The sequence below is a fragment of the Aquila chrysaetos genome, chromosome 2, assembly GCF_900496995.4.
Source record: "Aquila chrysaetos chrysaetos chromosome 2, bAquChr1.4, whole genome shotgun sequence".
NCBI classification, from domain to species: domain Eukaryota; kingdom Metazoa; phylum Chordata; class Aves; order Accipitriformes; family Accipitridae; genus Aquila; species Aquila chrysaetos.
In genome coordinates, this window is record NC_044005.1 from 50,605,736 (window position 1) to 50,618,916 (window position 13,181).

At 40.1% G+C, this 13,181-nt stretch overlaps 1 protein-coding gene across 3 annotated transcripts in view; it reads right to left on the bottom strand.

Moving 5' to 3' along the window:
• Positions 1–11,089, bottom strand: part of EHF (ETS homologous factor) — a 33,317-nt gene extending 22,228 nt beyond the window's left edge. Inside the window, exons 1-2 of one of the 3 annotated variants that reach the window (XM_030007244.2) lie at positions 10,867–11,010; positions 4,221–4,416 (exon numbers count right to left, since the gene is read on the bottom strand). The gene's annotated coding sequence lies outside the window, so the exon portion shown is untranslated. Of the gene's footprint in view, positions 1–4,220; positions 4,417–10,866 lie in introns of all 3 variants that reach the window. The other 2 variants (XM_030007243.2, XM_030007245.2) reach the window with 2 other exon arrangements.
• Positions 11,090–13,181: the final 2,092 nt, after the last annotated feature.

Sequence of the window (13,181 nt, forward strand, 5' to 3'; positions counted from 1 at the left end):
TGAAAAAAAGAATATCATAATTTATTTTACTGTCAAAAAGCTCATTCTCCTCTTGCAGAAGATCTGTGCACAGATCCGTATATTATTGGTGGAACTGCTAGTCATAAAGCTAAGACAAAAGCGAGTCAATCAAAGGTTTTATTTCTTGTGATAAATGTTCATGTCATTTTTGCATTAACATATCCTTAGAATGTTTGGAACAAGTAGATATTTGCTGAAAAGTGGCAAAAAAGCAGGCTTTTTATTTTTTTATTTTTCAGAGTTGGTGCTGCAAAACATGGCTTTGACTGGCTTATGGCACTCCTTTCATTACTGTCTGCACCACCTCAGCAAGTTCATGATAATTTGGGTCAGCCATTTTTCCTGAATATTTAGAAGTCATCTGCCATAGATTCATCAGTCTAGCCTCAGGGATACAGAATCTTGGAAAACACAATAATGGGAAAAACTGCCTTTGCTCTTTATTCTTCTTTCAGCGCTTAATACCACACCTCATGGAACAATTCCACACCTCCTTTCATGCCCTTCCTATCACTCTAGTACATCCTTCCTCTAACTAGGAGCCAGCTCATCTCCCTAATCTCCTTTTGCTAAACACCTTTCTTTTGCTTACAATACATGAAATATACAAATGGTCAAAAAGCACTCTAGATGCCCCTGTGGCTTGACAAGCCACATGCCTATAATTGAGCAAGAACCTCATCAGCTAACAAAATATTACCATCATGTTCTAACACCTTCCCCTTTTCCCTTGGCTCTGGTTCCCCAACCACTTCTCCCTACCTTCCACGACAGCTTCTCTTTGCATTGCATTAAAAGCTAACAGCATATTGAGGGAACTGCTTTCCATACTGCTAAGGTAGCCTGTGTGACTGTTCAGTTATTAGTGAATAATGACAATAATAACAGTAATAATTGTGTTTGTATTCATGTTTGGCTCTCATTAGGTGCTGAAGAGTTTCTGACATAACAGCCACTCTCTATAGAGACTCTGACATATGCTGCTGCAGCAGTCAGTATTTCATGGAGAAGTTTATTTTAACCACTATCATTGCACTTCTCTTTTGTTATGGGACTAGTCTGGTTTTCAACAGTAACCACCACTAATTTGCCTATTTCCAAAATAAAAAGATTCTTTTTTTTCTTTTCCTTTTTGTAAACTCTGTTTCATACATTTTGTTTTTATAAAGGGCATCTGCTTGGAAACAGCCAGTTTCGTCTTTGGGGCTGGTTTCTGAGTGAGAACTAAACACAGTAAGGAACATGGGATGGAGACAAAACCCAGGAAAGTGTCTTGGGGAACATGCAGATTTTCCCATTGGGACTACTATTTATTTTTCGCATGAATTGATTCATTCAATCAACAAACTAGTTGTGTTTCTTCATTAAATATAATGAGGAGCACAGCACAAATTAGCTAGGACAGGGGAGCTGGATGTTGAGCGTAAAGAGTTTTAGCCTAAACTAGGTAGCTTGCTGGAGGACTAACCTGGTCAGTAGCAGTGTTTATACCTTATTACAACCCACTGCCTGACTTACCACAATCTGATCAAACTCTCTTTCTGGTATGATAGCAAAAGGACATTTCAAGGAGGAGACATAGCAGAGGCAGTGCAGGGCTCACGGTGGGAAGGATCATTCTGTGCAGCCAACAGGGAGTGTTTACATGGCTGACTATTAACTCCTCTGCCCAGGTCAGCCACATTCCCTAGTGCCAAGGTGGACCTCACTGATCCCTCCTGGGTGATAGCTCCAGCCAAGATGCCTGCTCCACCTGCATCCCTCTCTAGTCTACCAAGTACCCCAAGGTAAGCAGCTGTTTGCAAAGGAAAGTGTCCCCAGGTGGGCAGCTATCACTGAAATAGTTCAATGGAGCTCACTGACCCTGTTTCAGAAACCTGCTGTCAGACCATTACTTTGACTGTCTGAACGACATGTTTGTGTGTGTTTAGTAAACATTTATCTGGAGCTCAGCTCTATCCATGCGGTTTCTTCATATTGTATTTGTTGCGTAAAGAATAAGAGATTTCAAGACCTGGCATCGTACTCCACTGACTGCACAAGAGCTGTCTGCTTCACCCCTGGGTGTAGCAGCAGGCTCACCCACCCCATGCACCCAGGACTTCGAGGAAGCCCTGAGCCTCCAAAAGCAACATGGCACTGGGACAGCAGCTGATGTATATGCTGGGGCTCACTTATGCTCCCTGCCTTCATTAAAAGCAACCAGAAAATGGGGGGAATGAAGTTTCCTTGCTCTGCAACCACCTTCTATAGGTAAGGCGAGAACCTGTGGGAAACAATGTCTCTCCACTTTTGTAAAAGCCGAGAACAGCTTCCTCCTCTCTCCTGCCTGTGGTTAGAGGATTAACACTTCCATGGCATCGCTCCTTCTCACCTGGCACAGTGAGAGCTGCCCATCCTGTTTCCATTGATTTCTCCAGTGGCTGCGTTAAACAATACAATGGAGTATTTATGTGTCGGGTTAGGAGCAGGTTATTAAGTAAAACCCACCGTAAATAGAGCCGTTAATTCAGTTGCTGGCATGGCTCTCTGTTATCTTCTCAATACCTCCCAGAGGGTATTAGTCTTACCCTTTCGTTTGAGTTGGCAGCAGTGTTATTTTTTTGCACCTGCTGCTCTACTCTGATAACAACACAGGTCAGCTTTGATTTGTTGGAATATAAACAAAAGAGCAAAGCCAGGCATCTGCCTCAACAGCCTGGGCCGGTTTGACGACAGAGCTTTTCCCATTGGGTTTTGTACAAATGTACTCTTTTGATTCTTACATGAACTCTCTCCCACTTCATAAATAGTCCTTTGCTACAGAATAGCCTGGTGTCAGAGGAGAGCTCAATACTGTACTTTTCCATCAACTGAAACCTCAACAGGTCAAAGTAACACACTGTTCTAAGACTTAAGTCATAAGAGATGTCATACAAAATACAAAAGAAAAATTAGCTGAGACACAGCGGTTCAAAAATTAGTAGGAAAAAGCAACGCATGAAGTATAAGCAGTAAAGGAACTTTCTTGAGAGGTAAAGAAAACCTAAAGCACTGGGAGGGTTTGTTTTCCCATCTGAACCTACAGACACTCCAACCCTTAATCTACTATTTTTAAAAAAAAAAAAAAAAGTAAAAAAAATTAAGTCCATGAGAAGTAAGTACTCAGCTGGGAACTGGGCTACTTTTAAGTTCTGAAATTTAAACCTGCAGGGCTCATCTAGTATAAAATCATGTATGGTGATGGAAGAACTCCTGAAACACTGACAACCATAGAGTAGAAAAGGAAGAGTCCACAGACAGGGGAGGCAGTAAAAAGAACAAAGCACAGAAATGAAGGAAGAAACTAGCATTACCTCCTTATTGCAAATAGGAAAACTGAGACACAGTGCTGAAATTATTTGCTTAAGTCATATAACAAGTCAATGGACAAGTCAGTCCAACTCATATCTTCCAGCTCAAGCTCCATTGCTATCCATTGCATCACATCTCCAGCAAAAATTTCAACATGCAGATGAATTAGGATGATCATGGTTTTTTTGAGGGCAAAGGGAAGGTATTAAATGAGGGAAAGAATTTTCTGTAAAAAAGAGACCTGTTCAGACTGAAACCAAGATTTTTCTATGCATCATGGCTATTATGTGCCTAGTAGAGATTTGAATGTTAAGTTAGCCAAACAATTAAATGTACACTTGAAGTATTAAATAAAAAAAGCTGCCCTTGACCTACGTATGATCCTGAAAATGAGCTAGAAATTCCTAAGTAGAGCTGGCTGAAATTCAAAATTTCTGTTCTGTGGAACTGTGGTTATTTCAAGGCTTTTTTTTTTTTTTATTCCTTTCTTTTTTTTTTTTTTTTTTTTATCACAATGAAAGAAAGGAATTTTAAAAAGCAAGTTCTGTGGCAGCAGAGGGGGAGAATGCCCATCCCAGTCAACTGACATGTAAAACCCTATGTTCAAGTTGTCCAAGTAACAAAAGTGCAACTCAGCCTGTTATGCAGAATTGTTTATAAAAGACAGAAAATGTCAAATACCAAACTAAGTTATTACTGCAAACAGGCAGTAATGTCACCACAGAGCAGTTGTGCTGGAAGCAATAAGCTTGCCTAACATGGCTGTTGTGCACATGGTCGCCAGGGAACCCTCTGCAGAGCCTCACCACGGTAATCCTGAAATGCAGCCTCTGCAGACTACCAGATTTGACTGTCTCAAACGTTACCTAGGATGTGAAGTTTGCAATCCTGTTCCTCCTCTTTCACTGATTGCTGCTATTCCTTATCTTCCTCCTTATTTCTTTCATTTCTCTTTTTTAAAATTTTTGTTTCATTTTTTTCATCTCTCTCTCATTTTTTGCCTTCTGCTTAGTCAGACTGGCTGACCAGGCCAGGAACCTTCTTTCAAACACCACCATAAGCCTGTAACAGTAAAAAAGACAAAAACATCATCTTCAATTACCTATCTGTGGCACAAGAGTGCCAGGTCGTACAGCAACTATGGAGTTTGTGGCTGGTCTCTACGATGGAGGCTGGAGGAGTCAGAAACAGGGAAGAAGGCTCACTTCCCTCAGTTCTTTTTGCTCCCCTGTACAGGTATGCATCTCACTTAGTCCTCAAGGTAACTGGAACAGGTTCCACCAAGAAAACCAATAAAAATGTTTCCGGACTTTTTCAAACAAATATTTTCCTCAAAAGAAGATTAATTACCATGTGAATTATACCGACTTTAACATTGTTCTAGGAAGGAAGTGTTAGCAGAGATCCTTATAACAGCTATTTTCAGGTGCTGGGGAGTTTTTTCTCTTTTCTTTTTACCCTTAATGATGAAATCTTCTTAACATTTTTAATATTGAAGATGTGTCATAGCATAAGGCAAGCTGATACCTTGGTTCTAAATCACCCAAAGCCCTGTTAGCTTTTCACACGGATAGTAGCACTATGTTAACACCTTTGAGTCTGTGCATCCCTCCATTATGTCAATGCTAGCATAGAAGAGCCTGGCTGGTGCTAGAGCTGGAGGCCTGCTGCTCATAGTCTGGGGTTTGGGGAAGGACAGCCCTGGGTACACCAGCTCTCAGGCTGTGCACTTGTTCCTGCAAGAAAAACTACTGTGGCACAAGGCAAAAACAGCAGGCATGGAAGTCGCAGACAGCTCAGGCTAGGGCTCTTGGCATCAGCAGCCCCTCACTCTCTGCAGGACAATGCTAGTCACTCATTTATACCTACTGACAAAATACACATATATACCAAATACAAATAGCTTTGCATTTTGAATGATTAAATGAAGGAGCAAACAAAATTGATTGAAATTGGGGCAAATATTTGAATTCCTATTTTAAAAAGTAAGGCAAGAAAGCCTGTGCAGGAGATAAGGGATGTGCATGTGCACGTACTTAGTGCAGTATGGGTTTGTGAGTGTATGCATATTGGGAGTGGCTACAGGCAGACTAAGAAAAATTTACTGGATTGACTACAATTTGACTATCATCCAAAAACATTTAATCATTTAAGATTTTAAAGAAGGAAGAGAAGTTTCTACCTGTTCTTACAAAGCATTACAGCTCCATCAAAAAAGTCTTAGGGAGGGTATGGATATCTACAAGTCACTAAATGAAGGAAAAATTATATCTATTTCATTTTCTACATCCCGCTTTTGGTAAGTCTGTAAGAATACCTCACTAATCTAATCACCTATTAATTCAGTCTTCTAAAACTTTTTCATCTTCCTCTGTCAGGGCAGCTGCCTGGCAATATCACAAGTAAAGTCTGCTTTATGTGAGTAGTGTGTTAGATCCCACTGCAAAAGAGATGAGAACAGCACCCTTGAATGTGTCAGAATTTGACTCCCTGATAAAGCCCCTCCATAGCCATGCCAATCTATGAGACAATTGCTTAACCAAGCATACTTTGAAAGTACATCATCAAGATGCAAGATTCTAAACTGTTGTGTAATAATAATTATATGTTTCAGTAAAAATCATTAAGAAAGTTTGGGGGTAATCATTATATAATGGACTTAGTCTGATTCCTGACCATAGCATCTTGAGCAGTTTTACATGGGTTCGTTAATTATATAGCTATATAAATTAGTTACCTGCTCACTGCTAGATGAAAGAAAACCCAGAGCGGTTTTAAAAAACTAAAACAATTCTTCTGGTGATGGCACTAGTAATTTGGACAATTTGCACATAGTTGCTTAATCCTCACAGACTTGTAGGGGGTCAGGAGGCTATTCTGGCTACATCTCATCGTGAGCTGAGGAAATACCTCAAGTGTTTATGTCTGTATCCTTTCTCCATAACAGGCAGGAACTTTTCTTTTATTCTACGTGTTTGCAGATCCTTTAAGTACAATTACTTTCTTTTCTCCACTGCGAAGTAATTCTCTTGTATTGTCCCATCTTATTGGTCTATAACCAGTGATCATTCAGCCCCAGCTAGCTGTTTTCTCTACCATTTCTCATACTCCTTCCTGTGGAACACATTTCACAAGATCAGCAGAGGAATAGGTAACGATAACCACGTGCAACGTCAGCTTTTGGAAAGGGAGCCTTTGAGGGCTCTTCCTCAGAGGGAGACATGCAAAATGCCAAATACCAGTTGATTGCTCCACTGGCTACATGACTCCATGTTTACTCATTCTCACCCGTCCATAGACCAACAACCAACAAATGTCCCAAGTATTTTAGGCATTCAGTGAGGGATTTGGTGCAAGCTGCATCCCCAGTAGAGCTCAAAGCAGCTCTCATACTAAGACAGACTCCTGATGACTTCCACAGAAACCAAATTAATCTTACTTTTCCAGATACCAGCTGTGTGAACAAACCCTTCTTTTCTTACCCTTTCTATCATCAGTGTTACTTATGAATTTCACCCTTACCAAGTTTGCAATGTACCCTTTTTTTGAAAACTTACTGAAATAAATCCTTGGTTCATCAGGGGCCAAAATACATGTAAGCTGCAGAGTGTGCTGAAGGCAGGGACAGGGAGAAAGAGAAGCAGACATTTGTGGTTAGAGATCTTGAAGCGCCCTTGAGGCTGGTGAGTGGCTGAAGCCAGCATGCTTTGCTAAAGATGGTGTTGGACTTCACTGGTGCCCACAAGGCACTTCTTATTAGGAAGAAAACTCCATGAGTTTATGCTTGAAAGTTCAATAATAACTAAGCTGTGAGGCTGGGCAGAGACTTCACGAAACATCACGAACTATGTAAGCTACAAAAATCTTTAGCATTTCTGTTCATTTCGTCATGTACAGCAAAGCCTTTATATTTGGTTCTACCACATCCTAATACCGTGTGTCATTAGCAATGACAAGTGACAATTAAGTTTGTGACCCTTTTCTTTTTATGTGCTGCTTGCCACAGGAACACCTAGTCCTCAACAACAATACCTACTTTACAACTGTAGGAAGGCTGATGAGAAAGAGAGCACTGCAAGACCACAGAAAATCCTATAAAGGGTGGTCACATTACCATTAGAATAAGAAGGGGTCATTGATCTCTATCCATAGCTTGGTCTCAGCACACTGACCAATTTTTAAGCCAGACAGGTCTGTCCTGTAGCACCCACTTTCCAACCTGTCTCTCCATACAGTAGGTCATTGTTCAAGTTCACAAAGATGATATTCATTATATTGCAGAAAGAACTTGGGACACTTGTGTGGGAATTGAATCTAAGCAAGTAAACAGCAATAGAAAGCACATAACTGTAGACTCCACAGAATAGATCCAGGATACACTGCAGTCAGTGGAAAGTTTGCCTGGGAGAAGACTGAACGGTTTGGTTCATAAGTTAGACATGTTTATAAAGAGTGTGTAAGGGGTGAACAAGAGAGGGAAGGTAAGCGCCGATTCTAGAAAGGTGGCATGGCTCATGGGCAGTTCTCTAAGTTCACTGAGGCAATAAAATCATTAATCCTCTTCTGTGAGAATTGTACATAAATATTCGCTTCTTCAGCAGGTGTAGAATTTCATCCTTGTAGGGTTTTTTTGTGTGAATTGCTGTGGGACAGGCAACAGGCTAACATGTCAGTCCTATCTGGACACAGACGTGCCTACAGAAATCCTCCTTTTTCCTCTCTATTTTCTCTTCATCTGTGTCTCTGGATGGTTTTTCTTTTAAATTTGATCTCTCTCCATTGCAATTTGTTACCTTGCACCTCCCAGATAGAACAAGTACTGATGTTAACAATAAAAATCATTGGGAATGAAAAAAAATTAAGGCAGTTCAGTGGGAGCCAAACGACTTAATTTTGTCTTTGTCCAACTGTCCTATTATCTGTTTCCACCACTGCTGAAAACTCATGACACCCTGAGAATATCTGAAGTAATATGAAATTACTATGGCAATACCACAGCGTATTCTCTCAGGTGACAAGAGGGTAATAATATCCCATGTTAAACAGACCACGTCCTATTACCTGATCTCACCATGAGTAGGGTAATACGTATTGTTGTCATCCTATAAATTGCTGTGAAGGGCTACCTAATTTGTGCTGGGGCAAACAAAGCATTATTCTGGTCTGATATGAGATCCTTTACTACTATGACTTGGGAAAAACATACTTTTCTACCACTCTTAGAGGCTTTACAAATGACACTAGGACTAGAAAAAAAATGAAAAAAAAATGCAAGCAAACAACATCAACTCTACTAATCGTAAGACCATCTCTGCATGTAGGACCAATGCTCAAAGGCAAGAAGGGGGTCTGGAGGATGATGACTCTAAGAAAGCCTTTGGCACACTTTATAAACCACTGACCCTGAACTCCCAGTATATTGACTCATATTACCTTTGTGCTTGGCACTGCTGTTTTCCTGCAGCCTGTGTCCAGTCCTAAAATCCAAATTTCACAGCAGATGTTGAAAAATTAGAGGGGATCACTGAAGTGATTAAAGGATGGAAAAGCTTACAGTAGAACAGGCTGAGGTGCTAGAGGTTTTCGCTGTGGTGTGTTTTTCCATGAGAGGGAATAGCCTGTGGAGCTTGGACTACCACAGTTATCAAAGATTAGGCTAAGGAAGGACTTGTCCCCGGCTACCAACACAAGGAACAGAAATTTGCCACTCAGGAGAACTTCACACTAACCATCGAAAGACAACAAAATCAGGTGGCTTAATGTTGAAGCTAGACCATGTCAGACTGAAAATGAGGTAAAATATTTTTAGAGGAATGCTATTTAATCGCTGGGGCACTTAAAAAAGTTAAAAGTTCTGGTGAATTTCCTGTCATTGGACTTCTGGACTTTTTTTTTTTTTTTTTTTTTTCCAAAATTGGAAGTTTTCTAGAAGATAAACTGCTTCAAGTCAGCTAATTAAACTCTGAAAAATTCTGGGAAGTCTAATGTTGTTATCGCAACAATCACTTCTGGTTTTGAAAACTGTAAGGGCCAGGAATTAAACTGTCATTAATTGTGATATTTGTTGGTGAAACACATTAATCATGTTGTTTTTCTAGTTTTAATTGCAACTGTTTTCTTTGGTTTCTGCATTTGCATTAAATATAAAACTGCTCTATTTTCCAGCTCTGGTATTTTCTACAGTGCAAAACAGATGTCAGAAAACTGGCTTAAATTGCTACCCGCAAATTTGCTATCAAAACAAAACTTAAAGGAGTGCATTTTTTTATTCCACTAAAGTTTTCACAAATTACAGGAAATACTGGTGCAAGAGAGGTATATTTAACACAGTCCTATGTAACATAAGTACAAACTTTTACCTCACGGTTCATTTCTGTCATTACGAACTGGTTTCATTGTCTAAAGAACAGGAAAAAAAGGGTAGTTGGATGTACTTTAGAAGCAAAGGTGACGTATGGCATTTTTAGATTAAGTAATCCAGAAGCACGTTACTGATAAAATTCAATACCTTTATAACCATATACACAAGAGTATGTGCCTAAAATGTCTCATGTAGTGAAATGCAAACATTTATCACTAAGGCCATTATACATAATTTATAAAATCAACATAGATTTTGAGCAACTTTTTCTTTACATTCACTTCTAACTTTACTTAAACAGCTGTGTCTGTACCTTAAGGGGCCAATTCTGGTTCTATTCAAATAAAATTACCATTGGAAGAGAAACAAATTAAACAAGCAAAGACACTGCAGGCCTCTACTCACACTGTATTTACCTGCCCAGTGCTTGAGCTGGGTTCTGTGCGGTGCTTTAGCTTAAAAGGGACTAAGATCAGCAGAACACCCCTCACCACAGGAATTGCCAAGAAATTGCCAAGAAATTGCCTTGAGGATAAAACCGAGCCAAATTATAAATGTACTTTAGGATTTTTTGTTATCAGCACGATCACCATCAACGTCTTCATCACTAAAAGCAACAGAAACACCGTCAATTGTAAAGTGTCTCCCAGTTCTGCGACACCAGGACTCTCAATGGTATTGAGAAGGTCCACTTTCTCGCCCCTTGCCTTACTGAGCAGATGACCACTCTGTGGACAAAAGCAGCAGATTTAGGACCAATAATATTATTAGATACATCATAATAAAAAGGATCCTCAGGAAACTTTAAGTAATCCTGATGAAGCCACTAGCTCAATTCAAAGTCAATGACATTCTGGGTAAGTAAAGGCAGCAGATCTGGCCCCAAATAAACATAAACACAACAGAAATATTTAAGCAGAAGTAAGATACAAGTTCAAAATAGGAAAACAGAAGTCTTTACTGTAACATTAAAAAGCCTTTTCATAAAGTGAGCTTAGCTGCTGTTCCAAAGTGGGAAGGGAAGGGCTCGGTAAGGTGGCCATGAGTCCAGTAGACACTTCTCTTTTTTTTTTTATTTTCACTGGTGTCAATTTGAAGGAAGTATATTTAAAAAAAAAAAAAAAAAATTAAAATTAGCCCAAACACCTTACCTCATTTAGCTGCAGATTCTGGAGTAAAAATCCTTAACTGAGGCAATGAGAAAACTGTCTACAGAACAGTAGGTTGGGTAAACACAGGTACTAGGTTATGTGTCCTAAAGGCTCCCAGGAGTGAAGATAAAGGGATGTGATATTAATTTTAAAACATTTTGCTGAACACTCAGGCAGCCAATAGGGAAATTCCTTAGGTCACTTCCTGTTCATTTGATTGGGTCTGCAACGACAACAACCAAGATGAGGTTGGGATCATTTGCATAAGGCCAGCTCAGTCCTCAGTATTCAAAGAGAACAGGTCTAACCGGGTTACACGCGTGGCTCCAGAACAAAAGAAAAACCTGGTAATGGATGAGGGATTGATTTCTTTGTAGTTGTTTTTTTAAGACCAACCCTTTTTTTGCAATGGAGGTTATTTCAGGTAGATAGGGAGATTATAATTAGAATGAGGAGAAGTGAAAAGCAGGAATGTCCTAAATTAAAATTAGCCTGGAAATAACATTAGGAGATGCACAATATGGAATAACCCTGGGCTGGCAGGGAGGTGGACTGGGTGAGCCAATATCATGGGCTCAATTCTTTCTTTTCATATCTTCAGCATCCTGCGAAATGCCTGAGTCTGCAGAAAGGGGAGTCTCTTCGTCTTGCAGCTTCTAAGGGTATCTGAGAGAAAGTAAAAACAAAATGAGGAAAAAAATCATCACAGTATATGTACATGTGGTTAAGTATGAAAGCTCAGCTACATGCAGGGCAGAAAATCAGCAGATGAGTGCTCAGCTTTACATTTCTCTGCTTTTACCCTTTCTAATTCTGAAGGTTAAGATCAGCAGGAGAAAACTAAAACATTTCTTAAGGCACCTGCTCCACAGCCCATGGAAGTCTGGCATAAAACTCGTATGCGTAAAACACAAGAAATGCTGAATATTATTATACAGTGACAGTTCAGAGGCCTGTGTGAAGTGAATTTTCCAGTCTTTGTTCACTTTTGGTTCCAGGTCTCATCATAAATCTCCCTCCTGACAGATGCTGACAAGCATTCTCAGTGCTAGATTTACCAAGCACAGGGAATGAATTATCCTTCAACATCCAGAGATACTATTAATTATTAATCAAGGCTCATTGTCAGTGTAGGGGAAACATTTCACACGTTATTTATGCTGAACCTGATTTCAAGATAAATAGTAGATCTCAGACTCAAGGAATGTCACCTTTGTTCCTATCATCCACACTAACACTAATTACATTAAAACCTGAATTGCTTTTGTTCACACAGACAAGGTTCACCTGTGTACAAGTGTTGCTTGGGAAAATCCCATCATTTTTCACCCAGGTTATGATGAAGTTCCATGGCTGCTCACCTTGATTCTTGCCTATCAAAGAAAGTTGTCCTTGAGGAAGAAGGAAGGTTGTAAAGGTCTGTCTTGGAGAGCAGTATTGTCTTGTAGTTACAACACCAAGGGTTAAGGAGTCACTGAAAACAGCTAAGCAACTGTTTAGAATTTTCATAAGTAGGTCTAGTAAGTATAAGATTTCTCTAAGCATTCATGTCACCGAGTCTAAGTATTTGCATATCAGTTCATGTCTTGGTGAGTATTTATACTAAAGCTTTCATCATCAAAATAATGTCTTATCATCATATCAGCATGAATGATCAATCCAGAGCAGGAGATCAGGAAAGAGCTAAGAAGTAAGCAAAAAATGAGAAAGCAATGAAGAGCACTTCCCTTCCCAGGAAGGACATCTTTAACAAGGAACCTACCTCTTACATGGTCCCACCGAGCTAAACATGGGAGATTAAAGAGTCACACTGAAATACATCTCATCTATACGCTGCAGAAGCACCACAGGAGGATATGACCACTGGATCTCAACATAGCTAGGGAAATCAGACTTTCCCTACTGCTAGAAAGGACACCAGCAAAAGCATCAGAAATTTGGTTCAAATACAGTGCTTAGACTGGCGTGTCACTTTCTGTTTGTGTGGCTGTAAGCCTTTTCTGTCTCAGCTCCCAAGGGCAGAGACAGCTGTGGTTGTTAAGACCCAGAATACTTCCAGACAAACAAAAAAGCACGTTGTACCAACAGGTCTGGGCAAGGTGAGGCTAACTTGGCCGGCACACCAGCATGCATTATTTAGTAGTGTGCTATTTTCAAAAGCAGGGTGCCACACAGGGTGGTGGCTCCTTAAATTTACTGCCCTGCCTGGCCAGCTATGCTGCCCCCATGCTCCCAAGTATGCTTATTGACACTTACATGTGGTTCGACACAGAGAGGATTACGGGTGGCTTTCGGAGACAGGCAGACCTTTCCCT